The sequence below is a fragment of the Sciurus carolinensis genome, chromosome 6 (genome assembly GCF_902686445.1).
Source record: "Sciurus carolinensis chromosome 6, mSciCar1.2, whole genome shotgun sequence".
Taxonomy (NCBI): Eukaryota; Metazoa; Chordata; class Mammalia; order Rodentia; family Sciuridae; genus Sciurus; species Sciurus carolinensis.
Window position 1 is genome coordinate 117785758 of NC_062218.1, and position 16726 is coordinate 117802483.

Here is a 16726-nt window from a genome sequence, read left to right on the forward strand (position 1 = left end):
GGGCTTGGAGGCCTGACCCTGCTAGGGACTCTCTCTCTCTGAGTGGGCCTCCTCTATGACGTTCCCTGGGGACTGGACCTACTGCCCAGGACTGGGACCCTGGCTCTGTGCCAAAGCCTCTTGCTGTACAGCCCTTCTCTGCAGTGCTCCCAGTTATTTGAGTTCACGGCTCCAGAGGGGGAGTCTCACTGGGCAACTCTACTCCACAAAGTTCCCTGCATTCCAGGACTACTGACCCATCCAGGGAGCCTCGCCTAGTGGGAGAGACTCACCCAGCGCCTCTGAGTTGGTCCCAAGTCTCTCCATACCTCCTCTTCTTGAATCCTGAGTCAAAGGGCCTCCAGTCTCCTGTAGGTGTCTCAGGAAGGGAGCCGCCCTTCCAATGCTGATGGCCACTCCCTCAGGAATAATTCAAAATGCCTGTACTAGTCTTCAAAGAAGCTAGGGTGCCACAGCGAGGGTATGATGAGTCAGCACAGAGGCAAGTGCAGTGTCCCTCACTAGTAGGAGGGCAGGCAGTCTGGCTGAGCAAATGCATCAGACCTCAGTTTGGGGGTTGGCAGGCTGAAAAGATACTCATACATTGTTGATGGGACTGAAAAATGATAAAAGTACCCTGGAAAGCAGTATGGAGATTCATTTCACCTCTTTTGATAGATTGATTCCAAAGTTTTCTTTTTTCTTTTTTTTTGAGTCTATTGTGAATGGGATTGTTTCTCTTTCAGCTTACTCATCATTGGTATGTAGGAATGCAATTGATTTCTGGGTGTTAATTTTATATCCCATTACTTTGTTGAATCATTTATGAGTTCTAGAAGCTTTCTGGTGAAGTTTATTGCGTCTTCGAAATATAGAATCATGTCGGCAAATGGGAATAGTTTGAGTTCTTCTCTCTTTAATTATTTCTTTAATTTCTTTCTTTTGTCTTATTGCTCTGGCTAAGGTTTCAAGGACTATAATGAATAGAAGTGGTGAAAAAGTGATTGCTTTGTTGTTACAATTTTTATAGGTAATGTTTTCATCTTTTCTCCATCTAAAATGCTGTTTGTCTTGTATTTAGCATCTATGACTCTTACAATGTTGAGGTAGGTTCTTACCATCCCTAGTTTTTCTAGTGTTTTGAACATGAAGAGGTGCTGTATTTTGTCAAATGCTTTCTTTGCATCTATTGAGATAATCATATGATTCTTGTCTTTAAATCTATTGGTGTGATGAATTATGTTTATTGGTTTCTGTGTGTTGAAGCAACCTTGCATCCCTGGGATGAACCCCAGTTGATCATGGTGAATTACCTTTTTAATATGTTTTTGTATGTGATTTGCCCATATCATATCTGTATTCCTTTCCCTGTACTGTTTCCTGTGCTTCTCATGGGTATTAGATTATAGGTAGACACTGAAGTAACATTTGATTAATTAAGGAATCTATGTACCAATGTTCTAATTTCTGGTACAGGCAAAATGGCCAAGAGATAGTATGTGGAATGCCTAGAGATATTCATAGATACCACTTCAAAGAACAGGAAATTAAATCAAGAGACTGTGGTGTGAAAGACTGAGGAGGAATGATTTGAAGAATAAAAGGAATTTTGAGACAATAACATACTATACATATTAAAGAAGAGAATAACACTTGGCAGCAATAAGCAACAACTCTCGTAAGTTGTTAAAAGGTCAAGAAGCATAACAGCTAAAACTTGATATTTGACTTATGAAGGAAAATCCTGATGAGAAGGACAAAAGTAGATCCTGAGATGTGGAAGCTAGACTTCAGAAAATTTAAAATTGATGTGATGCGTTTTATAAAATCTGTCTAAAATTTTATAGGATCCATCTTCTTGTTTCACTCCATACAACATACATAGATATTTATTAAACTTGAGATATAAGAAAGACCATAGTTTTACTTTTCTCTTTGACTGAAATAAGAGTTAAATCCTGCTGGGTTTAGTGGTGCACACCATAATTCCAGCTATTTAGGATGCTGAGGTAGGAGGATTTTATGTTTGAAGGCAGCCTTTTCAACTTAGTACTACCCTATCTCCACATAAAATCTAAAGAAGAGCTGGGAGTAGCATGATAGAGCATTCACTGAATGACTCTGGGTTCAGTTTCCAGAACCACAAAACCAGGAAGAAGAAAAAAGAACAGAAGCCACATATTTTACTCTCATTCTATTCCATTTTCCTCTTACAACCCAGTTCTATGCAATTCACCGACTCTGAGAGGGAAGCACAATGTGAGAAGAGAAGTTGAAGGGCAAGGTCAGCCTCACAGCACAGTAGTTTGCTGGAGGGTACCATTTATTCTGTTGGATAGTGTGGATTTGGAATTTCTTACATCTCTTCTGCTCTTTAGAGGTCTTCTCGATGACATATGCACTTGGGGGGTGAATATGCAGAGTTTATAAACTATTATAGGGTTTAGTTTGTCTAAATATTAGTTGTTGATAAGTTAAAGTAGAAAATTCAGGGAACTGTGCAAATTGAATTGGAAGGTAAAATACTTAAGTTGTGATCTAATGCCATGAAATAAAGCAAAATCTGAATAAATAATGTAACCAGGGGGTGCACATGGTTTCTGAGTAGTTGAGGGTGAGATTGAAGTGATGGAGAGAGAGAAAATCATACAGAGTGCCTTTAATTTTAGACACAATAAACTACAAAGCAATTAAATCCTTATAATGTATCTGAAAGCAGATATTACTGTAATTGTCTTTATCTCTATGATACTAGAGCTTATAGTAACTTTCCTAAGACCTCACAGTAAATAAGCAACAGTCTGGAATCTGAAAACTGGTGAGTCTGTCTCTCAAGACCATCTCTTCTCTACTGCATCAAATGGAAGAGAGGAAACTAAAGCTCAGGTAGATTTTCACTACCCCACCAGATTAATCTGGTTCTGTGTCTAAGTCTCTTACTGCACGGCCTTTTGCAGAAACTCCTCATTAGGTTTAGGAAACTGCACATGTACCCTCTCATTCATGGGGGGGGGGTCATGATTCAAATTAATATACTGAAATCTTTGATAAGTCTTTTAATTAAACTCTTCAATTTTACTTAACTCAGATTTCCTAGGGTGTCCCAAATTCATTTGACTACCTCTTGTCTATTTTTCTTGTAGTATCTATTACTTTCAGCTGAGTTTTATATCTTACTGAGCACACTGAGAAAACTTGACTCACTTTAAAGGGTTTTAACCATTGAACAAAGAGTGTTTAATGAAACAACAAAGACAGGTTTCACCTGAATTTTCTGTAAGGGCTTTACTGATGATGACTTAATATGCACTTCACATTGTCTAATAGAAGGAGGAAAGCTATTCCTGAGATATTTTCCAACTTACTTTAGTGAAGTTATCTATCTCTGATGACAAACATAATAAATAATTATAATTTCCATAATTGTAAAAGACTACTTTAAAAGACTGGAGGAGAGAATTTATGAAATTACTCTTGCATCTAAAATTCACAAGTGCACTGCCAGCAATAGAGCTATTGGTGGTGGAGTTGAGATTAACATTCAGGTCTTGATCCTGGTTCGAGTGTTAGGTTAGGTGGAATTATGTGGCAATGTGCAAAATCTTTAACAGCAAATAAGCTTTGTTAAAAAATTTCACACTGGGGATGAAAGGGATTTAACCTTAAAAACAGATGAACCAGGAACCTGACTTCTTATTGAGAGCATGTGTTGTTATTCCCAGAACCCCTGAAAATAATCTGTTCCTTAAATTACCTAAAAACAATTTAAATGCAATCAGATAATGTGATGAAGTGTTTGGTGAGCTGTGGCTAACTCCTACTTACAGCCAATTGAGCTTTGAACGTGATCTGTGTAAAGTATTGTATGGCTTTGTGAAAATGTTTGTCGAGGAGAGGTAGCATATTTTTATTTACTTTTGCTCCTAATATCATTTAGTTATTATCTTGGGACTTCTTTCTACTTTTATATTTCCAATACTCTATTACCATCCCTCCCCCAAAGAAGAAAAACAGTTTGAACAACATGATTAATCTCAACAGAGAAAGAGAGAGAAAGGGATAAAGAGAGAGAGAAAGCATTAAAATTATGTTTAAGAAAGGCAAATATTAAGAGTATGATATAATTGGTAGCAGAAGCAATAAAGTTTATAGTAACTTGTTAAATTAGCATAGTAAAGTTGTATGTATAATTATGAAATCCTGATTTTTAGGAATAAGAACTTTCTCTAACTAAGATAAGATTTGCATAAATTATTTACCTCAAGTATTTTTAAGCTAAATATTTATTAAGCACAACTTCTTTGTCTGTATGTTTTCACTACATAAATGTTAAAATTCATTATATTTTTTCTGTTCAACAGTAGCAATCATGGAAATGCAAATCAAAACGACACTGGATTTCAACTAACCCCATTCACATTGGCATCAAGAATATAAATAAAAATAAATGCTGCTAAGAATTTTAGGAAAAAAAACTGCTTATACATTCTTGGTGGGCCTGCAAATTAGTATAACTACTGTGGAGATCAGTAGTTATAGTAGTTTCCTCAAAAAATTAGGAATGGACCCACTGCATGCTTGATTCACAAAAGCCAAGTTGTGGAACCAGCCTAGGTATCTATCAACAGATGACAGGACGAGGAAAATGTAGTATATAAATGCAAAGGAATATTACTTAGTCATAAAGAAGAATGAAGTTATGTCATTTGCCAGTAAATGGATGGAATGGGAGAACATCATGCAAAGTGAAATAATCTAGACTCAGAAAGTCAAGAGTTGAATGTTTTCTCTCATTTTTGAAAGCCAGACAGAGAGAATTAAAAAAAAAAAAACTCATTAAAATAGATTGGAAATCAATAGGGTAGAGGCAGGGCATCAAGAGGGATGAACAAAGGGAGGGAAAAGGGAAGAATGGCAATAAAATCAATCACACTGTACAATGCAATGGGAAATTCCACATTTTTGTAAAATTTTAATGTACTAATGGAAAAATACATATACAATAAATAAATGGAAGAAGTACCACAAGAGTAGACGAAGGGGAGACAGGGAAGAGTATGGGAGGCAAAAGGAATTACTAGAAAATGTTTGGAACAAAATGAGTTATATGCATATGTGACTATGTCACCATTATGAATCATTATAACGTTTGGGAAGCCATCCATGAGCCATATGTGGGAACTGAGCAACGTTCCAGTCATTAAGCAAGGAAGTATGGTTTTAGGAACTCCCAATTGGAGTCCACTGGTTCAAGAACACCCCATTCATGTGCAGCCCTGTCCCAGCTCACTGCTCAAGTTCAAGCACAGCCTCAGGAAATAGGGAGAGCCTGCCAACCGCCAATCAGCCTGCTTACTCCAAGATCCCTGCCACACCAAGAAACAAGCATGGAAACAGAGCTCCTTCCGCTGCAACCTTATCCCTGCCTTTAAATGAAGAATTGGGTCCTGTTTCAGTTGTTCAGTTCCAGCTCTTATCAGGACTAGAAGACCCATCAGGCACTCTCCTTTTTAAATCTAGTCTTTGTCTTTTGTCGTATTTCTTACCAATTATTTTGGACCTTTTATTTTGTGAGGCGGCTCGCGCCTTCTGAATAGGAATCTATCCAGCGGCGGTGCCAGCCACTCCATCAATAGGCATGAATAAAAACATAAAGAAACAAAATAACCTCAGATAAATAAAGAAAATTAAAAACCTTAATCAGACAAAACATAAAAATATAGGTAATTTAAACTCACAGAATCCAAAAAAGAAGTGAATTCACCAGTGGAAAAAAATAAGCTCAAAATGACACAACCCTGGATAAAAAGCACAAAAGAAAATATTAACAAACATAAAATGCACTGCAGTAGGGAAACACACACACACACACACACACACACACACACAAAGAAACCAAACCAAACCAAAACAGCAATAATAAAAAAGATAAGTTAATTTCCATTTATGATCAGTGGGATTTACTTTAGATTTTCTATGGTTATCAGAATAAAGTTTACTTTCTATGGCTAAGAATTCATAAAGAAGCAAGCAGACAAACCATATTGCCAGAATTTTTCAAGTGTTGCTTTTTAGAGAGTATTATTGGGAGGGTGGAACATGGAGTTGGGGGAACTTTGTGTAAGCGAGTTTGATACAAATTAAGATTATTTGGAGCGGGCTTTTGGAATTAAAGTTTGGACAGGAAGGCAGGTAAAGAGCAGAAGTATTTAGCTTGTTTTCCTTTGTCTTAATCCATTTGAGACATCAGTGTTGCCCGCATGGCTGGTGCAGTGAAGGATGAGTAGGAAAACGAAAGGGTGTATTTAACTCTCATCATTCCCTTTGCATAGGTATTTAGGTGACATTCCTTCTACTGAAAATTTTGGTGTCATTATTAAATTATTTATCAGAAATTTTAAAGCATAAATTACTGATGCTCAACTCCAAAGACAGAACAAGGACTTAAATAAGACAAATAGATGAAATAACTTTTCATGTGACTCTTCAATGTGAAACAAAGTCTTTGCTGTTCAATTGTAGTCCTTTAGACTCAACTTTTCAGGGCACTGTAATTCTTGTTTATGCAAGGGTGAGTTATAGCATGATTTGGGGGTAGTAAAGCAACTTGCCAATAGATTTGAGCATGACTTAGCATCTAAATGGCTCATTAGACCTTAGAAATAGAAGCAAAACATTATTTTATATATATATTGCAGCATAAAAAGTAACAATATAATATAATATAAACTTGGAAAAACTATCGATATATTCATTGACTTTTGTAAATGTGTGTGGTAATAATTCTTTTTTTCAAAAGGCGAATCAATAGAATCATATTTGAAAGTAAGTTAGCCATGAGCCACTGAATTCTCTATTTTATTCTCTTGGTTTCTCTTAGTTTGAATTTCATGCCCACACGAATGACTCGTAAGTCAATACCTCTTTCTTGCCATCTCTTGAAAATATTTCATAAACTGACTTCTTCACTCACAAATCAAATTTAAAAATACAATAAAATTACAGCACTAGCTTTTGATCCTCTACAGCATTCTAGCTCCTGATTTTATGCCAGTACCTGATTAACACTTGTTTTTCTCCCTTTTTTCAACTTTATTTTCTTTTTAATTAACAAATAATAAGCATACATTTGTGGGGTTCGGTGTGATATTTCAACATGTATATACAGCCTGTAGCCATCAAGTCAGGGTAATTACCATTTCCATCTTGTTCTTTAGGTTTAGATCCTTTGAGAACCTCTCTTCTAGTTCCTCACAAAATATATAATAGTATATTGTAATTGTAGTTTTCCTACTCTGCTGTAGAAACACTAGAGCTTCCAGTCTTGAGTAATCAATATTTTACTATTTTTCCCTTTGAAATAAATTTTTCAAGTTTCCACGTATGAGTGAAAACATGCAGTATTTTGTCTTTCTGTATCTGGCTCATTTCCCTTAACCTACTGCTCTCTAGTTCCATGTTGTCCCGAATGACGGAATGGTCTTCTTACGTATGGCTCATGTTCCACTGTGTATATATATAGCACATTTTAAAATTTTTGTGCTCGTCAATTATTCATCACTGTGACCAAATTACCTGTTAAAAACAACTTAGAGGAGGTAAAGTTTATTTTGGGCTCAAAATAAACTTATTATGGTTTCATTCCATGGTCAGATGACTCCTTTGCTCTGGGCCTCTTGAGTGAGGCAGAACATGGAGGGGGAAGGGTGTGTCAGAATAAAGCTGCTTATCTCCTGGCAGCCAGGAAGCAGAGAGAACAATAAAGGATAAAGATAAAGTTCAAAGGCTCCCCCCTAGTGACCTACTTCCTTCTGCTATGCCCCACCTACCTACAATTACCACCCAGCAGTCCATTCAAATTACTAATCCATCAACTGAATTAATCTACTAATGAAGTTGCAGCTCTCATAATCTAATTATCTCACCTCTAAATATTCCTGAATGACTTAACACTTGAGGTTTTGGGGGGACATTAAAGATCCAAACCATAACATATTCATTTGTCCCTCGATAGACACATACCTGATTCCGTATTTGGCTGTTGTGAATAGTGTTCCTTTTTGTAATGCTTGGTCTTCTTGGCTCTTGAAGGCAGAACATGTTGCTAGTTTTCCTGTGTTTGTTCTCTTGCTAACTACTCTTCTACTTAGTGTTTTTTTTTAAAATTGATGCATTATGATTATATAAGATAGTGGGATTCATTGTGATATATTCATACTTGCACATAATTTGAGGATCTGATAAATATACTATTACATACATTCTTTTATAAATCCCATAAGATATCAGGAGGAAATGCATTCCTATATTTATAAACAAGAAAACAAATGCAAAATATTAGATAACATTCTCCTGAATTTGTAACTAGTAATTTTCAGAACTGGGTTTCAAATTTAGCTCTGACAAGCAGCAAGAGTTGTGATAGTTCCACTTTACTTTGTTTCTTCCCAGTAGGATCATTCCAAAAATCTGTAGGAATCAGTTATTTTATTTAACTCCCAGCAAATAAATATTTAATAATAATGCATTTAATTATAGTGTTTTTGTGGCGGCTTTAAAACTAAGAAGTTTCCCACATGAGATGAATGTTATTTATTCTATCCTGCTTGGGAATACCTAATGAGTTCTGTATCTAACCTCAACTAAAGACTAAGGAATAACAGGCACCATGGAAATCTCAAAGCTGTTTGTCTCTTCTTTAGCATCATCAGTATAGGCCAGTTCTGATTACTAGTACCATTGTACTAGTCTCATATATTGCAAGCCTACTTGTGTTGACCTTTTTTTCCTGCCTGTGAACAGCCTTTTAATTGCCCAAAACTTTTTAAAAACTGAACCTCTTCTTGGTTGGGTTTCAAGTTCTGTATTAGATGCTAGATAGACAAAACAAGCATTGCCTATCACCTGGAGTTTACTTTCTAGGGAGATACACAGACATATAAATCAACAATGTGTGTGTGTGTGTGTGTGTGTGTGTGTGTATTTATTTATGTAAATACATGTACAATTATTTATATATATATATATACATACATATATATACACACACATATACACGTATGTATGCACACCTCCAAAGGTAGGAAAGAAGACTGGTGTGTCTACGGCATAGTGAATGGACCAGAAAATCACATAAGATGATACTGGAGGACTTAGTTGATCCAGATTTTGTGATCAACTCAGCTCCTTTAAATACCTTGGATTTAGTTTGAAGTATAGTGAATTAGCACTGAAGACAAAGACTAGTAGTAGGGGATCTACTTGCATTTAAAAAAGAACACTTTGTGAATGGTGGCCCATGCTTGTAATTCCAGCAATTTGGGAGACAGGAGGATCATAGATTTGGGGCTAACCCTGGTAATTTGCAAGATCCTGTCTCAAAATCAAAATTAGAAAGGTCTGGAAATGTGATTCAATGGTAGAGCATCCTAGGGTTCAATTCCCTGTACTGAGGAAAAAAAATTCTCCGACTGCTGAATGGAAGATGGACTGTAGGGGACCAGAAATTAGGAGGTCATTGTACTGAGTAGGTCAATGGTACTGCTGCCCTCAACCGAGGAGGCAGGAACAGTAATGGAGAGAGGTAGATGGATTCAAGACATCCGAATGTGTGACATAAGCCAAGAATGAATCTTACATTTTTTAATTGACAAACTGATAATTTTGAGTGCCATTTAAGTGTATTTGAAACTTCTATAGAGAAGACAAAACTTAGTAGTAACCATCAGTTGCTCAATTTGGACTTTTTCAGTTTTAAAAACCTATGGAATACCATAGTAGACATCTCAGTGAGGCTGTTATAAATATGTACCTGAAACTCCAAGATCAAATCTGTACTAGAGAATTATAATTGAGGATACTCAGCATATAGTTGGTATATAAAAGTACAGGGAAGAGTGACAGCCACATCGATGTTTATAACTGCTCAAGTCACAATAGCTAAACTATGGAATCAACCTAAATACCCTTCAACAGGTGAATGGATAAAGAAAATATGATACATATATGTACATATATATATATATATATTGTGCTATATATGATGGAATATTACTCAGCTTTAAAGAAGAATGAAATTCTGGCATTTGCTGGTAAATGGATGGAGTTAGAGAATATCATGCTAAGGTGAAATAAGCCAAACCCAAAACCAAAGGCTGAATGTTTTCTCTGATATGCGGATGCTAATTCATATTTGGGGGGATAGGGAAGAATAGAGTTAATTTATATTAGACAGAGGGCAGTGAAGAGAGGGTATGGAGATAGGAATGACAGTAGAGTGAAACAGACATTATTACCTAATATACATATATGACTGTATGACTGATGTGATCCTACAATATGTATAATCAGAAAAATGAGAGATTACACTCCATTTATGTATGATCTATCAAAATGTATAAATGCATTCTACTGTCATATACAACAAATTAGAAGAAAAAAATCTAAAAACAAAAAGTAGAGGGAAAGGTAAGGTTAAGTATGGGAGTGTAGGAAAAAAGAAAAGAGGTACAAAATCTAAACCCTGAGAAACTCTAAATTTTAGTGATTGTATATAGGAGCTGTAGAAGGGTGTCTCATGCTGAACAATGATAAAGCAAATGAGACTGTAATTTCCAACATTCCAATAAAGAGGAAATAGGTTATGTGTTAAAGGTGCTGTAAGTTAAGAGTAGAACTTAAGTGTACCTGAAATTTGACAATATGGAATATATTGGTTTCAGGTAACAGAAAATCAGCCCTAAGTGTCATAAAAAGTAATTTCTTCTTCAACATAATAAGAGGGGTAGTCAAAATGGTTCTAAGTTTGGTTAGGACAATGGCACAATGAAATAATGACTTTTCCTCTCTACATTATTTGCCATAAAGGCTTTGTCCTTAGGCCAGAGTCCAGACTACAAAACTTCTAAGCATTTTTGCTAGAAATGACAGTGACAAAGAAAAGAGACATCTTTAGTTCTATGAGAATGTGGTATTCAGGATCTCTAAGTTGTCTTAAACACTCAAGTTGCACTGGCCAGAATTGCAGAGTATATTTATGCTTAGACCAATTTCCAAGGTTACTAATAACTGAGACTGGTTTATAAAATTTAGAGCCTACTCCCCAAAGCTGAAGATCATTTAAAATTTACTGTAAATGACAGGAAGATAGGATACACATAAAAAAAAAAACAACAACATAGCTTTGAAAGGAAGAAGAGGGAACAGGTATGTCTAACCAGCCAACTGGAAGTATCTCCTCCATAGGAATACTGAAAGCCAACCAACATTTTTCCTTGGCATGGGAGATCTCTTCACATTTAATTATACTTCAATTTAGAAAGGATATTTTTCAGATGCCCAATGTGTCTTTGAATGACAAAATTAAGTGGATAAAGTTGATATTCAACATCTACACTTTTTTTCCCTTAACTTTCCTGCCATCTAGAGTTTTGGCTCTAATATTTTGTGATTTTGACCTTCTCTTTTATATTCTGCATCTGCATTTATGAAACTATATTCAATATTAGTCAGACAAAAGAAGAACAAGTAAAAGGAGAAGTAGGAGGAGGAGAAGCAGAAGAACTACAGTAGAAATTTTACAGTCTGAGGAGGGCAAAGATACTTTGGGTATTGGACCTCTCCTGGTCTTCTGAAAAAAATTTACAGTCCCTTATTTTGTTTAACACCATATGTAGCACAGCTTACTCTTAGCACAAAAGAAGTAAATGCTTTTCATTCGTAAAATCAGTGAGTTTTGATAAGATTAAGTGGTTTTCTGAGGTTAAATAGGTATTAAGGTATCTAATGCTCTTCCTTATAGCTATTGTGTGAATATGACTAGAGAATACATATATACACAGATATACACAACTGCTCTTTGTGCTACCATTCTTTGGACCTTTCATCAAAATCAACATATGCTGAATTCTTGTCTGTGTGGATGCATTTCTGCTCAAGTTATGTGGGAGACATAAAAATTTCTTTATGTGTAAAATGCTTAGGAGAGCATCTTTTGCCAGCTCACATCTCAAGAGATTTCTGGAGTTCTCATTCCCTCTACCAAGTGACAGGTCAGGAAAAATACCCATTTTAATTGGATTATGATACTTTATCACAGACATTGATTGGAAGTTGTATTTTTAAAGCATTGGTCTGTTGAATTCAGTGTCTACATTATAATAGAAAGATGGCAACTTTTTTATATTACCCGAAGACATTCAATTTATGGATTTTGAATAAATGCATCTTTGTTTTAGATTTCTTATTATAGATTCTATATAGTACAGAATAATCCGAGACCATCTGAATTGACCATATTCTTATTTCCAAAATTACCTGGAATATGATTAAGCAATGTTATGAAATAAATGAACTAAATATAAATAATGTTTTATCTTTGGGTATGTGAGTTATTTCCAGAGTCAAACATACCGGCTTGTCATCATTGTTTAGTAATAATTGAGCTTATGATTTCTACCTGGTTTTCGTGTCAAGGTTTAAATGACTAAAGACAGTGTGCTATAAAAATATTTTTTTAGTCTTTGTCCTGTAATCCTGATGTAGACCTCCAAAAATCTTTGACATTTTCTGAATAGTAAGAGTTGCTTTTGTGAGTTAATGATGTGACTCTTGGTTGATGGGACCCTAGGTGACTTCAGAATGGAGGCTAGTCATATAATATCCTAATGTATGATTAAAGAGTTGGAACTTTCAGACTCCACCTCCACAAAGGGAAGGGAGGCTGGACACTGAGTAACAAAACCTTCTGAACAATGAAATTTGGAGAGTTTCCTGGTTAGTGAACTCCCCACATGCTGGGAAGGTGGAGTGCCTGATGAGGTGTCGAAACTCTGCACCCTCCCGCTGTTCTCTACCTTGAACTGTGCATCTGCTCCATTTGGCTGTATCTGATTTGTATCTTTCCAATGAGTCTGCATAGGAAGTATACGGTTTTGTGAGTCATTATTGCAAATTATTGAACATGAATGGTGTGGGAAACCCTGATTTTAAAAAACTTGGCAAAAGTGTGGGAAATGGGAATGCAACTTGTAGATGGTGTTTAAGGGCAGATTTGAGGGATTGTGTCCTTAACCCTTGGGGGTCTTCACTACCTTTGAATAGTGTCAGAATCGAATTGTTCAACACCCAGTTACTGTCTGAGAACTGTTGTCAATGTTGGAAAAAACATTATTGATAGTAATATAGGTGGACTGGGCCTAGATTTTGCCTACAGGGTCAGCTTACTGTAAGAGACCCATTCCTCTCCCCATAACAAGCAGATTTTACTCTTCCTAATATTAGCTGATTTTTCTTTTCCCTCCCTCCCTTTCCTTCTCTCCCTCCCTTGCTCATTCTTTCTTTCTCTCTCTCTCTGTCTCTTCCTTCTTCCTTCCTTCCTTTCTTCTTTCTTTCTCTTCCTTCATATCTTTGACTTTTTCTCTTTACTGGGTATTGAAGCCAGGGTGCCTGACCACTGAGCTACAGTACCAGGTCCCAGTTTTAGTTTTAGTTTCAGTTTTGTTTTTTTGAAAAAGGGTTTCACTAAGATGTTGAGAATCAAAGTTGCTGAGACTGGCCTTGAACCTGCAATCCTCCTGCCTCAGCCTACTGAGCTGTTGAGATTTCAGGTGTGCACCACATTCAGTCTTTTTTTTTTTATTGTAAACAAATGGGATACATGTTGTTTCTCTTTTGTACATGGCATAAAGGCATACCATTTGTGTAATCATAAATTTACATAGGGTAATGTTGTTTGATTCATTCTGTTATTTTTTCCCTTCCCCCCACCCCTCCCACCCCTCTTTTCCCTCTATACAGTCCTTCCTTCCTCCATTCTTGCCCCCCTCCCTAACCCTAACTCTAACCCTAACACTAACCCCTCCCACCCCCATTATGTGCCATCATCCACTTATTAGCAATATCATTCGTCCATTGGTTTTTTGAGATTGGCTTATCTCACTTAGCATGATATTCTCCAGTTTCATCCATTTGCCTGCAAATGCCATAATTTTATCATTCTTTATGGCTGAGTAATATTCCATTGTATATATATACCACAGTTTCTTTATCCATTCATCAATTGAAGGACATCTAGGTTGGTTCCATAGTCTGGCTATTGTGAACTGAGCAGCTATGAACATTGATGTGGCTGTATCTCTGTAATATGCTGATTTTAAGTCCTTTGGGTATAGGCCAAGGAGTGGGATTGCTGGGTCAAATGGTACTTCCATTCCAAGTTTTCTAAGGAGTCTCCACACTGCTTTCGAGAGTGGCTGCACTAATTTGCAGCCCCACCAGCAATGTATGAGTGTACCTTTCTCCCCACATCCTCGCCAACACCTGTTGTTGCTTGTATTCTTGATAATCGCCATTCTAATTAGGGTGAGATGGAATCTTAGGGTGGTTTTGATTTGCATTCCTCTTATTACTAGAGATGTTGAACATTTTTCCATATGTTTGTTGATTGCTTGTAGATCTTCTTCTGTGAAGTGTCTATTCATTTCCTTAGCCCATTTGTTGATTGGATTATTTGCATTCTTGGTGTAGAGTTTTTTGAGTTCTTTATAGATTCTGGAGATTAGTGCTCTATCTGAAGTATGATTGGCAAAGATTTTCTCCCACTCTGTAGGCTCTTTCTTCACATTGCTGATAGTTTCCTTTGCTGAGAGAAAGCTTGTTAGTTTGAATCTATCCCAGTTATTAATTCTTGCTTTTATTTCTTGTGCTATGGGAGTCCTGTTGAGGAAGTCTGGTCCTAAGCCGACATGTTGAAGCTCTGGACCTACTTTTTCTTCTATAAGATGCAAGGTCTCTGGTCTAATTCCGAGATCCTTAATCCATTTTGAGTTTAGTTTCGTGCATGGTGAGAGATATGGGTTTAGTTGCATTCTGTTGCATATGGATTTCCAAATCTCCCAGCACCATTTGTTGAAGAGGCTATCTTTTCTCCATTGCATATTTTTGGCCCCTTTGTCTAGTATGAGACAATTGTATTTATTTGGGTTTGTGTCCGTGTCCTCTATTCTGTACCATTGATCCACCTTTCTATTTTGGTACCAATACCATGCCATTTTTGTTACTATTGCTTCGTAGTAGAGTTGAAGATCTGGTATTGCGATACCCCCTGCTTCACTCTTTCTGCCAAGGATTGCTTTAGCTATTCTGGGTTTTCTATTCTTCCAGATGAATTTCATAATTGCTTGCTCTATTTCTGTAAGGTACATCATTGGGATTTTAATTGGAATTGCATTGAATCTGTATAGCACTTTTGGTAGTATGGCCATTTTGACAATATTAATTCTTCCTATCCAAGAACATGGGAGATCTTTCCATCTTCTAAGGTTTTCTTTAATGTCTTTCTTTAGTGTTCTGTAGTTCTCATTGTAGAGGTCTTTCACCTCTTTTGTGAGATTGATTCGCAAGTATTTTATTTTTTTCGAAGCTATTGTGAATGGGATAGTTTTCCTGATTTCTCTTTCTGAAGATTCATCGCTTATGTATAAAAATGCCTTAGATTTATGTGCATCGATCTTATATCCCGCTACTTTACTGAATTCACTTATGAGATCTAAAAGTTTTCTGGTGGAATTTCCTGGTTCCTCTAAGTATACAATCATATCATCAGCAAATAGGGATAGTTTGAGTTCTTCTTTTCCTCTTCATATCCCTTTAATTTCTTTGGTCTGTCTAATTGCTCTGGCTAGAGTTTCAAGGACGATGTTGAATAGAAATGGTGAAAGAGGGCATCCCTGCCTTGTTCCAGTTTTTAGAGGGAATGCTTTCAGTTTTTCACCATTTAGAATGATATTAGCCATGGGCTTAGCGTAGATGGCCTTTACAATGTTAAGGAATGTTCCCACTACCCCTATTTTTTCTAGTGTTTTGAGCATGAAGGGATGCTGTATTTTATCAAATTCTTTTTCTGCATCTATCGAAATAATCATGTGATTCTTCACTTTAAGTCTATTGATATGGTGAATGACATTTATTGATTTCCTGATGTTGAACCCACCTTGCATCCCTGGGATGAAACACACTTGATCATGGTGCACTATCTTTTTAATATGTTTTTGTATGCGATTTGCTAAAATTTTGTTGAGAATTTTTGTGTCAATTTTCATTAAGGATATTGGTCTGAAATTTTCTTTCCTCGATGTGTCTCTGTCTGGTTTAGGTATCAGGGTGATATTGGTTTCATAGAATGAGTTTGGGAGGGTTCCCTCCTCTTCTATTTTACGGAATACTTTGAGAAGTATTGGAATGAGCTCTTCTTTAAAGATTTTGTAGAACTCAGCTGAGAACCCATCTGGTCCTGGACTTTTCTTTGTTGGTAGGCTATTGATGACTTCTTCAATTTCATTACTTGAAATTGGTCTATTTAAATTGTGGATGTCCTCCTCATTCAGTTTAGGCAATTCATATGTCTCTAGAAACCTGTTGATGTCTTCGAAATTTTCTATTTTGTTGGAGTATAGATTTTCAAAGTAGCTTCTAATTATGTTTTGTATTTCAGTCGTGTCTGTTGTGATATTTCCTTGTTCATTCCGAATTTTAGTGATTTGGGTTTTCTCTCGTCTTCTCTTTGTTAGTGTGGCTAAAGGTTTATCAATTTTGTTTATTTTTTCGAAGAACCAACTATTTATTTTGTTAATTTTTTGTATTGTTTCTTTTGTTTCAATTTCGTTGATTTCAGCTCTCAGTTTAACTATTTCCTGTCTTCTACTACTTTTGGTGTTGGTCTGTTCTTCTTTTTCTAGGGCTTTGAGCT